Source organism: Mizuhopecten yessoensis, unplaced genomic scaffold (assembly GCF_002113885.1).
Source record: "Mizuhopecten yessoensis strain PY_sf001 unplaced genomic scaffold, ASM211388v2 scaffold9987, whole genome shotgun sequence".
In the NCBI taxonomy this organism is placed as follows: domain Eukaryota; kingdom Metazoa; phylum Mollusca; class Bivalvia; order Pectinida; family Pectinidae; genus Mizuhopecten; species Mizuhopecten yessoensis.
In genome coordinates, this window is record NW_018408322.1 from 350,770 (window position 1) to 366,870 (window position 16,101).

A 16,101-nucleotide genomic window follows, 5' to 3' on the forward strand; every position below is an offset into this window, starting at 1 on the left:
ACCACTCCCAAATTCGTTAAATTCAATCTAACAAAACATTGGCTTTTTTCTATGAACGTGCTTTTCTCTTTCCATATCAGATTTTTGAAGCACGTGCACGCGGCGACCCCTGGTGTCAGGTTAGTTTGACCGTTGTTCAACTGTCAATTAGGGGACATCACTCTCGATCTACATCAGACTAACACGGACCACGCCCAGGTTGGACCCTGCCATCGACAACTGATCACCCAGTTAACCAATATCACAACAAAAGCATTTTGTTATTTTTCAAAGTTTGTCTAATAAATTCATCAAATTGTCAATGAACTATCTAAAATACAACACTAGATTCACGATTAAATATCAACTGTTACAAAAAGACAGACTTAAGGGTATATGCTACTTTACTTTGACAGGCTTTCACTCTAGAAGAGGAATTTGAGTAATGACATGGTGACAAATTTCAGAAATGTTCACACATACACACGAATTAAACACACACAGATTATTATGATTATTATTTTTATGTCTTGTGGAATTCTGTTGGATAATCATTGATTAATCGTCAAAAACTACGAGTTCTCGAAAAAAAATAGATTTCCAGTTTAAGTTCTAGTTAAACTGATAACGTATCATTTCAATCGAGTGTAAAGGACAGACGCGGTCCAAGGATTCAATTTATTAACAATAATATTCAATTAGATTTTTGTTCCGGAATGTTTAGAAAGTTTGGATATGTTGACCCTCGGGTGTTGATTACTTCCCTACATAAACACAGACAGATTTTGACCTGAACATCTGATACATTTATATCGAATGGAGTATATATATGAGCATACAGATTCGACAAACCATCTGTCATTATTCGTTCCTGTATCGTCTGCACCAGACAATGAATGGATTACATTTATTCGTTTCGTAACATCATCAATGTTACCTTGACCTCTAATCAATCGGCTTATATCGGCTGTTTCCGCTACCATTCATTTGACGTTATACGGAATCTGCCGAGTTTTAACGAGTGGACCTCTAATGTCACGTCTATCAACTGTAAACAAAAAGAAGATTTACTATGGCACTGACATGCGGTTTAGGATGCAGCATATTTCATTTTGATAGAGGACTCTGCCGTGATTACGTTCAAGATTGGGTTATGCATGATTCACGTCCATGCATGTCAGAGATCAGAATTTTTACAGTTACAACTAATTCGAACAAACATATGGCAAGCCAGCTCAACGTTTAATTCATAGAAGACATATCTCTATTTATTTAGGAGATATCTCATAAACGACAGAGATGTTTTATACAATTCTAATTATATGAGATAGCTCTATTTCATTTTTACTTTTCGTTTAAACTATCTACAAAACTTTGAAAACTCTTTTGGGTATTAAATGTTAAGTTTTGGCCTGCCATACAAACAACAAATTATATTATGCTGTAGCTGATTGATTTCCTCGAGTTGTATTTTCATTTCCGATTTTCTTTTTTTGAGATGGATTCCAGATGAATTTCGGAAATTGAAATTGTTTGCATTTTAGAAATGACTAAATAGCATATCAATACATTGTAGTATAGCTTAAAGCTAGTTACTTTTTGATACGTTTTAAAATTCCCACCGACAGGGTAGCAAGTTTGTAGCCTACTTTCTAATTAAAGTTTTTCAGGCTTTACTTACCGATGATCTGTTTGTTTGTGGTTTACGTCCTATCAACAGTTATGGTCCTTTAAGGACGAGCCAGAGTTTTAGGGTGACGGAAAACCGGAGTAACCGGTGAAAAAACCCGACCTGCAATCAGTACCTGACGACTGCCCCACGTAGGCCTCGAACCTGCGATCCAGTGATGGAGGACTAGTGATCGTAAAACGATAAAACGCCTTTACCACTCGGCCACTACTCCCCCCCCCCCCCCCTCGTATCGTTGATATGCTTTTTATGTTTAGATAAGAATAATTGGTTTAAATATCACGAACTACCACTCGTTATTATTACATTTTTTTCTATTTTGGCACTATTTTTCAGATTTTTTTTCAATGCGGTTATTTTAGGAAGATTCAGAACTTCATATCTTTTTAATAGTGAAATATTACCAAAAATCACAGATGTTTGGATAAATTTCATCTTATCTGAAACTGTGTTTTGATAGATATTCACAAGATATAATTAATTCGAGTTCTAGAAAAAAAATGTGAAGACAAATTGTCTCACGAAAGATAAGTTATTTAACGAGACAACTTAGCGTCAATTGTAGCTAAACAAATTCAAAAATAGTTTATAAAATTCACATATAACTGAGGTAGAAACTTTCCTCGGTCAAGATCCGAGCAAGATCAGATATACATACAGTGGGATGGGAAGGTGAACCGTGTAGTTTATCTAATTATGTTAAATACAAGTAAGTGTGGTTGGGTGGCGCTGTGGTGGCACACCTCGACAGCCGGAGTTCGATTCCCCGATCAGATACGAAAAAATATGGGCCGGGGTCACCTGTCCACTCATTTGGATTTCCTGTAATTTCTCCGGTTTCCTTTTATATTTAGATCACCAGCGCGCTTTTATCTGCGCCGGCAAGACCAACCACTATAAGCTTATATATTGTTTCATATTTATTGCAAAAGGAATAATTACTAATTTTATTGGTGTTTTATTGCATGCCACGTAGAATATTCAGAATAACAACATATCTTTGTACATGTGTGAAAATACTGAACTTTTAGAATGCACTGGACCGATGTCTAGGCCCTTGGGATCATAAAACAATCTTACATTAATGTACACTTAAATTTTCGCTCCGGCATTCACGTATGACGTCACTTTTCATGATATAATTTGTGATTGGTTACGTCAAATCTTAAGATGAATTTAGACTTAAGATAGTTTCATAATCTCAGTGTCTGATTGTTTATCGAGAAATAATCTCTAAACAAAATCTAATAAAATGTTGAACCATGCCAAGTAAACCAACCTTGGCCTTTTATTATTTGATAAAAATACATTTTTCATATAAGATGACGTATATAATAATATCAACGAAACTTTTTTTTTTTGCATGTATAACTTGAACATGAAAAAAACATGGAAATGTGTGAATAGAATTATCTCCCCTGACATTAACTTTCCGGTGCCCGAAAGTAGATCTTTGCAGGTTACCGGAACCCGATAACAGAGGTGGGATAACAGTCCTACATTTATCACTGAAATGGCTGAGGTGTGATGTGAATCGGGATGAGTTATGTCGGGAGAATATGGCACTTGAATCTGTAAATTTTAATCAAAATTTATTTTTTCTGAATGAGAGAACGTACAGTTTCAATCGAATACGCAACGCGCAGGGCTGTTTTTCCATTAGTGCGGTTTTACAAGCGATACCGCCAAAGTCTTGATCCGATCATTATCAAAACCTCGGCAAAAAAGCTTGTAAAAATGAGATTAGTACGTGTTTAAGCCACCGTTTTCTGGATTGAAGAATGCTATATTTAGATATATATACCATGTGTTAAGAAAGAACATGTCAGTACTATAAAACATAGATTTCATGTTTTTATAATAAAAATTCGGGATCGAAGCTCTAAACCGTATACAATAGGGTAACAAACCAGGAAAGTTTACGTGAGAGTTGGGAGCAGAAAATATACTTCATCATTTTTGGGAAAATGCACTCAATGAGATAAAGAATCGAAACCTAAATGATGGGCGGATCGATTTCCATGGTTGTACATAAGATATTGTTTGAGATGCTACAGAGCATTGAAATATCTAATCACTGTACTTATTTAATTTTAGAATGACTCAGTTAAGTAATGTTTTCAATTCTGATTCACTATAGCGCTAAAGAGATCTCAATTTCTCGGGAGACAATGCTGTTATTGCGTTTAACATGACATGGCAGTCAATCGTAATTTAATCCTGGTATCATACCATATATGACGCTATAATGAAAACTAAATTAACAGTCGAATCGAAAGAAGGTTATCTCCCCTAACATGCATCCCGTCTAAATTAAAATGCAACGTTATTTACATTTTGTATACAGGACCACACAGTAGTCTAATACAGGGCCACACGGTAGTCGTATACAGGGGCCACACGGTAGTCCCATACAGGGCCACACGGTAGTCTTATACAGGACCACACGGTTATCTTATACAGAGTCACACAGTAGTTTTATACAGGTTCACACGATAGTCTTATACAGAACCACACGGTAGTCTTATACGGGGCCTCACGGTAGTCTCATACAGGGTAACACGGTAGTCTTATACGAGGTCGCACGGTAGTCTTATACGGGGCCACACGGTTATCTTATACAGGGCCACACAGTAGTCTTATACAGGACCACACGGTTATCTTATACAGAGTCACACAGTAGTCTTATACAGGTTCACACGATAGTCTTATACAGGACCACACGGTAGTCTTATACAGGGCCTCACGGTAGTCTCATACAGGGTAACACGGTAGTCTTATACGAGGTCACACGGTAGTCTTATACAGGGCCACACGGTAGTCTTATACAGGGCCGCACGGTAGTCTTATACAGGGCCACACAGTAGTCTTATACAGGGCCACACGGTAGTCTTATACAGGGCCACACAGTTGTCTTATACAGGGCCACACGGTAGTCTTATACAGGGCCACACAGTAGTCTTATACAAGGCCACACGGTAGTCTTATACAGGGCCACACAGTAGTCTTATACAGGGCCACACGGTAGTCTTATACAGGGCCGCACGGTAGTCTTATACAGGGCCACACAGTAGTCTTATACAGGGCCACACGGTAGTCTTATACAGGGCCACACAGTTGTCTTATACAAGGCCACACGGTAGTCTTATACAGGGCCACACAGTAGTCTTATACAGGGCCACACGGTAGTCTTATACAGGGCCACACAGTAGTCTTATACAGGGCCACACGGTAGTCTTATACAGGGCCACACAGTAGTCTTATACAGGGCCACACGGTAGTCTTATACAGGGCCACACAGTAGTCTTATACAGGGCCACACGGTAGTCTTATACAGGGCCACACAGTAGTCTTATACAGGGCCACACGGTAGTCTTATACAGGGCCACACAGTAGTCTTATACAAGGCCACACGGTAGTCTTATACTGGGCCAACCAGTAGTCTTATACAGGGCCACACAGTAGTCTTATACAGGGCCACACGGTAGTCTTATACAAGGCCACACAGTAGTCTTATACAAGGCCACACGGTAGTCTTATACTGGGCCAACCAGTAGTCTTATACAGGGCCACACAGTAGTCTTATACAGGGCCACACGGTAGTCTTATACAAGGCCACACAGTAGTCTTATACAAGGCCACACAGTCGTCTTATACAATGCCACACAGTAGTCTTATACAGGGCCACACGGTAGTCTTATACAGGGCCACACGGTAGTCTTATACAGGGTCACACAGTAGTCTTATACATGACCACACGGTTATCTTATACAGAGTCACACAGTAGTCTTATACAATGCCACACAGTAGTCTTATACGAGGTCACACGGTAGTCTTATACGAGGTCACACGGTAGTCTTATACAGGGCCACACGGGAGTCTTATACATGGCCACACGGTAGTCTTATACAGGGCCACACAGTAGTCTTATACAGGGCCACACAGTAGTCTTGTACAAGGCCACACAGTAGTCTTGTACAAGGCCACACAGTAGTCTTATACAAGGCCACACGGTAGTCTTATACAGGGCCACACGGTAGTCTTATACAGGGCCACACAGTAGTCTTTAACAGGGCCACACGGTAGTCTTATACAGGGCCACACAGTAGTCTTATACAAGGCCACACGGTAGTCTTAGACAGGGCCACACGGTAGTCTTAGACAGGGCCACACGGTAGTCATAAAGGTACACAAACATAACAACAATTGTGGAAGCCGTACAAGGAAATAGAAATTTTATATGATGAAAAAAAGAAACAAAAGCAAATGTATAACATATTTAATTGGATCAGCAGACTATTTCTGGTCTCTTTTGATATATCCTAAGCAGAAGGCTTATGAAGACTTCTTTTGATGCATTGGTTCCACATAAGTCATCCATCTGCAATACAACAGGCTATATGTATACAGTAGAGTTTTAATTGACTCCATAATCTATGCAGGCCCAAATACTGCTACCCCAAGATAATGCTTGCTGTTATAGCTATTGTGGATGGTGATTTTTTTTACGTTTTAACACCTTTTTACCTTTTTGTTTATTCCTAGTTTGATTTTGCGTTAGACGCGGTGTTGTTTCGCACTTAATGACCTCTACATTTTGATGGGCCGTAAAACAAATACAAAACAATAAACAAAACAAAACAAAAGAATTGGTCTTGCTCTCGTGGTGATACTCCACCGTTTGGTGGGTTTTTTTAATGGAGAGTTACCGTTTTATAATTAGGGTTTTCTGGCTTAAAAGTGTACGAGGATTTTGTTTCTCCCCGCCAGTTCTTTATTGACGTATATCCAAGATGTTAGTTAGGATTATGAAATGAAAAAAACGTGAAAGATAAAAAGTGGTCGTTTGGTTTGTTGCTATGGTATCAGAGACGTCAAACTATAAGATGTTCCAAGAAGTTCCTTTTTCCCTTCGCCATACTGATTGCCTGCATTATTGATTTTCCATGAATCTTTTGAGCGAAGAAACACAAACAGGGCCAGGATGAATAAAAAAAAAACAATAAATGTATGGTTACCTTCCATTTTGTTCATTTATACCGGTATTCAATTCCCGATATAAAAACAAAATATAAAGTTAATCTTTAATGCTTTCCCCCCAAATCAGCAGGTAACAAATACGTCCGAATTGTGTAAAACTCGGAGAGGAAACTACGATCAATTGGTCCCGGCACAAATGTTATCTTTGTTTTATCATGAATTAGTCTAGACAATTTCCACATTTACAATCAAACGTTATCGCCAATTACATAATCAATTAGACTTGAAGTAAGAATATAAAAGTAAAGGTGAGACTCTTAGTAAGACGTGTATACGAAGTAAATGACGAAGCCATACTAATGACTAATGCAGCTTTCATTAAGAATTGATCTGTAATATTCCTTAAAACCTATGCAAAAGCCAGCAGGTAGAGGTCGGGAAAGTCACCTTAGATAGCAGGAAATTTACAGTGACAACATGACAGGTTTTCAGGGTCGATGCAATGTCACTGGAACAGGGAATTATGAATCATTCAAGATCACCTTCGTAAGGTAATTACTAATGCAATTTTAAAAGCTGTGTTTTAGCATTTAATTTTTTAAAGAAATATACAATGCACAATGCATTTCTACGTTATGTAATAGATGGTTGGTATTATTAGAGTGACGTTTGTTTGCTCTTCATAAGAGCTGTAATTTACATATATATTTATAACACATTCAAAACCTCACAAAGATAAGAATAAGTAAACTTGTTTTTAAAATTAATTAGAAAAAAAATATGTATTTATATATATAAACATATCTCATATACAGAAAGGCAAACAGACACTATGAATCATGTAAGCAGAATCAAAGGTTGTAGGAAACCTATTGTATCAATCATAAGTAAATGTAATTTATCGTTGTGTACAATTACTGTTTAACGATGCCTACATTATTCTGGTGAGAAGGTACCTGATAAATCAAATAGCCATTTAACTACTAGGTGTAGTGAGTTTATAGTTTGTTCATACATCATAAACAGCTATAACACTTTAACGATTACGCTATTCCCCATTGCGTTCTGTGTTTATTTTTCCCCTTTTCACTTTATTTTCTTATGAATATTTAATGAAATTTTCCATAGTTTGAAATGAGATCATGGTGTGGAATGCATGATTCCTCAATGGAAATTTTTATCAGTGAATTGATCACAACTACTGTAACCAGACTAAAGTGACAGCTAAGGTCCACAGGAAATTGAAGCCAAATCAAGCGCCACTTTACAGTTGCCATCGCTCACTGAAGAGTCGTAAGTTGGACAATGTAGCACGAGACACACACACACCCTCCCCCTCACCCCTTGTCATATAAATCTGACAGGGCTACCGGAGGTATGAATGCAAACTTGTTTGTTTTTTGTTCTGTTTGTTTGTTTGCGGTTTAACGTCCTGGCAACAGCCAGGGTCAAATGAGGACGGGCGCCTAGGAAGACAACAGCCAGGGTCAAATGAGGACGGGCGCCTAAGGAGACAACAGCCAGGGTCAAATGAGGACGGGTGCTTGGGGAGACACAACAGCCAGGGTCAAATGAGGACGGGTGCTTAGGAAAACACAACAGCCAGGGTCATATAGGGGCGGTGCTTAGGGAGACACAACAGTCAGGGTCAAATGAGGACGGGTGCTTAGGGAGACACAACAGCCAGGGTCAAATGAGGACGGGTGCTTAGGAAGACACCGCCTGAAACAGAAAAGTTACATCCGGTAAAAATAGGTAGGCGGCAGCAAGTATAGGAAACGTAAAATATCCCAAGTGTTGTGATGGAGGCAGCATCTCAATTTTGGTATCAATTTTAGTAGAAGACACTAAAGAAAAACCCCGATGCTGCAGAGAGCCCCGCATTAGTCGCCTTTTACGATACAACAGCAGGTTATTTTCGGTTTCTTTAATGTCTCTTAAACAAATAAAATAAAAAGGGAAAAACTACCCCCAAATCTGCATTGGGACGCATTAGTCGCCTCTTACAAAAATGCATTGGGATAAAACAGGTCTTTTCTTTCTCTGAACCTGCAAAGGTCACCTACGAAGACACCGCCGAAAAGCTGAGTAACGATAAGAGCTAAAGTAGTATAGAGGTCCATAGCGTTGCAATGGCGGCAGAGCTGTAGTGTTGATGTTTTTGATCAGTGTAATCGAAAAGAGGAAACAGAAAACTCACGTTTCTGCGAGGACATCATGCTACCAGGATTAAGAACTGGATTAGCCAATCAACTGTGACATGTTAACTCAATAAACAGGTGATTCCGATATAAAACAACAGGTTAATCATTTGGGGAAAAATTCGCCTTCGGCTTGGGTAGGTAGGGGTACGAAATGAAGGCGATATGCAGGAAATGTGCTGTGTAGTATGCTAAGCGCACAACCAAGTAGTCTGCCTGACTAATCCTGTTTAATCCCAATAAGATAATAATGTGTGTTTAAAATTTGTATTCACAGAACACACACATTAAAGGAACGTCAACTTCAGCATTTATGAAAGTAAAGGTTACTTGTGTTCTATTTTGGAAGGAACTATATTTGTAACACTTTTATTTCTAGCATTTCAGAGATTGCTCCCTTATCAGAACCTGCGAACCTGGGCCCGTGCACATATGGACCACCACGAACCCAGGTAATGTGTATAGCAGCGGTTACGATCGTTTCCTAGCAAGTTCGAATGTTATGTACCTGACATGTAATAAGTCTTGACTTTATTTCAGACACAATGTCCCTAACCATGGGTGATAATCAAGCCGTATTTTTGGCCAACTTATGTGTCACATATGGCATGTGTACACATGTACTCAAAAACTGGGTATAAGTAAACGTTGAATTTTCATTTTGACTTAAGGTGTTATGCTATCTTGTACATTTTAACTGGCATTTGTGTTAAAGTAATCTCCCTTTAATAGTTTACGTAATTTTCTGTTATCTAGATGTTTTTAATGTTTGCATTCCTGTTTTCTTTCAAATGGTTGGGTGTTTTTTTTAATTCTAAATAAATGTGATAAAATATAGTTTACATAATTTTTATTTTCGGAACTTTTTCACAGCAGAAATCTCCAAAGCTCAAACATTCATCGATCACTGCTTTCTGGATTGATATATAGTGTAATGTCATACGATGTTGCTTTTCCAGTTTCCTAAACAACAAATTTGTTTTATCAATGAATGGAATAACACGGTGATGTATGGCGAGTCACACTAAGAAAAGGTCATATGATGACGTTGCCCACAGATGATGACAACATTCAAGAGCTAAAGTCACACGATGACGAGGCCCAAGGATGATGAAGTCATTAAACAGCTAAGTAATAAGGCAATGATGGGGCCATTCAACAGCTCAAATCAGATACAGACGACATCCACAAATATGTCGAAGCTACTTGAAGTGGCATATCAATTAAAGAAATGGCATTAGTATGTAAGTATGATATCACCTGATCAAAACGACCAATAGATGCTACTTGTACTTGTCCTTTTCTTGGAATCATGAAAGCAAGCAACCGGAAGTGATGTGCTTCACACTTAGCGACATTTTGTTTTCACAATTTGTTTTCCTGACAACTTTTGTTTCCTGATACCCTACTAAGCACTCTTTTTCCCTTTGTGTTGAGTGTTCACCCAAGCAAGGAGATTTCGGGGTTTGTCCTCTGAACGAAGACTTCCATTTGCTTGACGTCAAAAGCTTTGAATTGTTGAGGGTAAGGACTTTTCAGTCCATTATCTGTATAAAGTGACCTGGAAGAGTGTCATGATGTCATGTCCGGGTAATGACATTTCAGTGAGAGGGCACTATAAAGTAACCTGGTGGAGTGTCATGATGGCATGTCCAGATTATGACATTTCAGTGTGATGACACTATAAATTGACATGGTGGAGTGTCATGATGTCATGTCCAGATTATGACATTTCAGTGTGATGACACAATAAATTGACATGGTTGAGTGTCATGATGTCATATCCAGGTAATGACATTTCAGTGTGATGACACTTCAAATTGACATGGTGGAGTGTCATGATGTCTAACTCAGATAATGACATTTCAGTGTGATGACACTATACAATGAACTGATGGAGTGTCATGATGTTATGTCCAGGTTTTGACATTTCGTTGAGATTGCACTATTAAGTGACCTAGTGGAGTGACATGATGTCATGTCCAGATTATGATATTTCACTGAGATTGCACTATAAAGTGACCTAGTGGAGTATCATGATGTCGTGTCCAAGTTATGCCGTTTCAGTGAGATGGCACTATAAATTTACATGGTGGAGTGTCATGATCTCGTGTCTAGGTTATGACGTTTCAGTGAGATGGTATTATAAAGTGACCTAGTGGAGTGTCATGGTGTCGTTTCAGTATAATGTGACCTGATGGAGTGCCATGATGGCGTGTCCAGGTTATGATATTTCAGTGAGATTTCACTATAAAGTGACCTAGTGGAGTGTCATGATGTCGTGTCCAGATTATGATATTTCAGTGAGATGGAACTATAAAGTGACCTAGTGGAGTGTCATGGTGTCGTATCAGTATAATGTGACCTGATGGAGTGCCATGATGTCGTGTCCATGCTATGATATATCAGTGGGATGACACCTTTTAAGTGACATGGTGGAGTGTCATGATGTCGTGTCCAGGTTATGATATTTCAGTGAGATTGCACTATAAAGTGACCTAGTGGAGTATCATGATGTCGTGTCCAAGTTATGACGTTTCAGTGAGATGGCAATATAAATTGACATGGTTGAGTTTTATGATGTCGTAGCCAGGTTATGACGTTTCAGTGAGATGGCACTATAAAGTGACCTAGTGGAGTGTCATGGTGTCGTATCAGTATAATGTGACCTGATGGAGTGCCATGATGTCGTGTCCTTGCTATGATATATCACTGGGATGACACCTTTTAAGTGACATGGTGGAGTGTCATGATGTCTCGTTCAGGTTATGACATTTCAGTGAGATGGCACTATAAAGCGACCTGATGGAGTGTCATGGTGCTGTGTCCAGGTTATGACATTTAATTTTGATTACACTTTAAAATGACCTGGTGGAGTGTCAATCAAGATGTCGTGCCCAGGTTATGACATTTCAGTGACATGGTACTATAATGTGACCTGTTGGAGTGTAATGATGTCATGTCCAGGTTTTGATATTTCATCGAGATGACACCATAAAGTTACCTGATGGAGTGGCATGATGTCGTGTCCAGGTTATGACCATTTCATTGAGATAGCACCATAAAGTGACCTAGTGGAGTGTCATAATGTCGTGTCCAGCTTATGACATTTCAGTGACATGGTACTATAATGTGACCTGTTGGAGTGTCATGATGTTATGTCCAGGTTTTGATATTTCATCGAGATGGCATGTTTTAAGTGACCTGATGGAGTGTCATGATGTCGTGTCCAGGTTATGACCATTTCATTGAGATTGAACTATAAAGTGACCTAGTGGAGTGTCATGATGTCGTGTCTAGGTTTTGACATTTCAGTCACAAATTGCACTATAAAGTGACCTGCTGGAGTATCATGATGTCGTGTCCAGGTTATGACATTTCGGTGATATGACAGTATAAAGTGACCTGATGGAGTGTCATGATGTCATGTCCAGGTTTTGACATTTCAGTCACAAATTGCACTATAAAGTGACCTGCTGGAGTATCATGATGTCGTGTCCTGGTTATGACATTTCGGTGATATGGCAGTATAAAGTGACCTAATGGAGTGTTATGATGTCGTGCCCAGGTTATGACATTTCAGTGAGATGGCACTATAAAGTGACCTGGTAGAGTGTCATGATGTCGTGTCCAGGCTATGACATTTCAGTGAGATGGCACTATAAAGTGACCTGGTAGAGTGTCATGATGTCGTGTCCAGGCTATGACATTTCAGTGAGATGGCACTATAAAGTGACCTGGTAGAGTGTCATGATGTCGTGTCCAGGCTATGACATTTCAGTGAGATGGCACTATAAAGTGACCTGGTAGAGTGTCATGATGTCGTGTCCAGGCTATGACATTTCAGTGAGATGGCACTATAAAGTGACCTGGTAGAGTGTCATGATGTCGTGTCCAGGCTATGACATTTCAGTGAGATGGCACTATAAAGTGACCTGCTGGAGTGTCATGATGTCGTGTCCAGGTTATGACGTTTTAGTGTAATGGCACTTTGAAGAGGTCCTATCGTCCGTGGACATCGTCTTCAGACGACCTTGGCTGTTACAAGGACAAAGAACCCCAAACAGAGACCAACATATCAGCACCATTAAATATTTCAATAGAAACACTGGGATATTCCAGATATGACGCAGTGATGTTTTTATGACTATTCGTACTTGGGTTGCATTCCGTCAAATATTTTTAACCAAACGCCCTTGGCTTTTAGGAATATTTTAATTGAAGTATTACGTAACACGTCGTTTCCGCCTGTACACACCATGTATTATCGTCTAATTTAGTAGTTTCCCGGAGGAAAGTTTAATTTCGATGTCCTTGTTGCAAATTATGCAATACTTTCATAGTGCATAATATATTTAAGGTCGTTGATCTTTCATAAATTACAAAAAGTAAAATGCGACTAATTTATGATGTATTTTGAAGTAGCTTATTATGATGCTAATGTAAAGGAAATAAATGACGGCTGGTTTCTGTACTTACTCGAATGTACTTTTTCTCAATCTAAGACATGATATATAATGATGATCCATCGTCTTAATATTTTATATTGATCCAAGCTTTTTTTTTTTTATATTGACCCACCATCTTAATATTGCATACTGATCCACTGTCTAAATATTTCATATTAATCAATCGCGTTTATATTTCATACTGATCCACTGTCTAAATATTTCATATTTATCCGTCGTCTAACTATGTTATACTGTTCCACCATCTGAATACTGCATACTGATCCACCATCTACATACTTTATACTGATCCACCATCTAAATACTTTATACTGATCCACCATCTAAATACTTTATACTGATCCACAATCTAAATAATTTATACTGATCCACCATCTGAATACTTTATACTGATCCACCATCTAAATACTTTATACTGATCCATCGTCTAAATATTTAATACTGATCCACCATCTAAATACTTTATACTGATCCACCATCTAAATACTTTATACTAATCCATCGTCTAAATACTTTATACTGATCCACCATCTAAATACTGTATAGTGCTCCACCATCTAAATACTTTGTATCGATCCACCATCTAAATACTTTATACTGATCCACCATCTAAATACTTTATACTGATCCACCATCTAAATACTTTGTATTGATCCACCATCTAAATACTTTATACTGAACCACCATCTAAATACTTTATACTGATCCACCGTCTAAATACTTCATACTGATAAACCATCTAAATATTTCATACTGATCCACCATCTAAATACTTTGTATTGATCCACCATCTAAATAGTTTATACTGATCCACCGTCTAAATACTTTGTATTAATTTATATCCACCATCTAAAAAAAATATTCTGATCCACCATCTAAATACTTTATACTGATCCACCATCTAAATTCTTTATACTGATCCACGATTTAAATACTTTATACTGATCCACCGTCTAAATACTTTGTATTGATCAACCATCTAAATAGTTTATACTGATCCACCATCTTAATACTTTGTATTGATCCACCATCTAAATATTTTATACTGATCCACCGTCTAAATACTTTATACTGATCCACCATCTAAATACTTTATACTGATCCATCGTCTAAATATTTTATACTGATCCACCATCTAAATACTTTATACTGATCCACCGTCTAAACATTTTATACTGATCCACCATCTAACTACTTTGTATTGATCCACCATCTAAATACTTTATACTGATCCACCGTCTAAACATTTTATACTGATCCACCATCTAAATTCTTTATACTGATCCACCATACTGATCCACCATCTAAATTCTTTATACTGATCCACCATACTGATCCACCATCTAAATACTTTATACTGATCCATCGTCTAAATACTTTATACTGATCCACCATCTAAATACTGTAAACTGCTCCACCATCTAAAAAATTTGTATCGATCCACCATCTAAATACTTTATACTGATCCACCGTCTAAATACTCTGTATTGATCCACCATCTAATCATTTTATACTGACCCACCATCTAAATACTGTATACTGATTCACCGTCTAAATACTTTATACTTATCCCCCGTCTAAGTACTTTATACTGATCCACCGTATAAATACTTTATACTGATCCCCCATCTAAATACTTTATTCTGATCAACCATCTAAAGATTATGATATTTCAGTGAGATTTCACTATAAAGTGACACTCCACTAGGTCACTTTATAGTGAAATCTCACTGAAATATCATAATCTTTAGATGGTTGATCAGAATAAAGTATTTAGATGGTGGTTCAGTATAAAGTATCTAGACGATGGATCAGTATACAGTATTTATACTGATCCACCATCTTAATACTTTATTCTGATCCATCGTCTAGAAACTTTATACTGATCCACCATATAAATACTTTATACTGATCCATCGTCTTAATATTTTATACTGATCCACCGTCTAAATACTATACATTGATCCACCATCTAAATAGTTTATACTGATCCATCTAAATAGTTTATACTGATCCACCATCTTAATACTTTATACTGATCCATCGTCTAAATACTTTATACTTATCCCCCGTCTAAGTACTTTATACTGATCCACCATATAAATACTTTATACTGATCAACCATCGTGGATCAATACAAAGTATTTAGATAGTGTATCAGTATAAAGTATTTAGGTGGTGGATCAGTATAAAGTAGTTAGATGGTGGATCAGATTTTTTTGTAGATGGTGGATAGAAATTAATACAAAGTATTGAGACGGTGGATCAGTATAAAATATTTAGATGGTTGATAAGTATAAAGTATTTAGATGGTGGGTCAGTATAAAATGTTTAGACGGTGGATCAGTATGGTTGATCAGTATAAAGTATTTATATGGTGGATCAGTATAAAGAATTTAGATGGTGGATCAGTGTAAAGTATTTAGATGGTGGTTCAGTATAAAGTATCTAGATGGTGGATCAGTATAAAGTATGTAGATGGTTGATCAGTATGAAGAATTTAGATGGTGGATCAGTGTAAAGTATTTAGATGGTGGAGCAGTATACTGTATTTAGATGGTGGAGCAGTATAAACTATTAGACGGTGGATCAGTATAGAGTATTTAGATGGTGGATCGATACAAATTTTTTAGTTGGTGGAGCAGTTTACAGTCTTTAGATGGTGGATCAGTACAAAGTATTTTGATGGTGGATCAGTATAAATACTGTATACTGATCCACCGTCTAAACATTTTATACTGATCCACCATCTTAATACTTTATACTGATCCACCATCTTAAT

At 37.7% G+C, this 16,101-nt stretch overlaps 1 long non-coding RNA gene across 1 annotated transcript; it reads left to right on the top strand.

Moving 5' to 3' along the window:
• Positions 1 to 8,794: 8,794 nt before the first annotated feature.
• On the top strand, positions 8,795 to 10,080 carry LOC110459219. Its single transcript, XR_002463876.1, has 3 exons — positions 8,795 to 8,928; positions 9,230 to 9,302; positions 9,810 to 10,080. It is a non-coding gene; the product is annotated as an uncharacterized LOC110459219 (long non-coding RNA).
• The last annotated feature ends 6,021 nt before the right edge of the window (positions 10,081 to 16,101 follow it).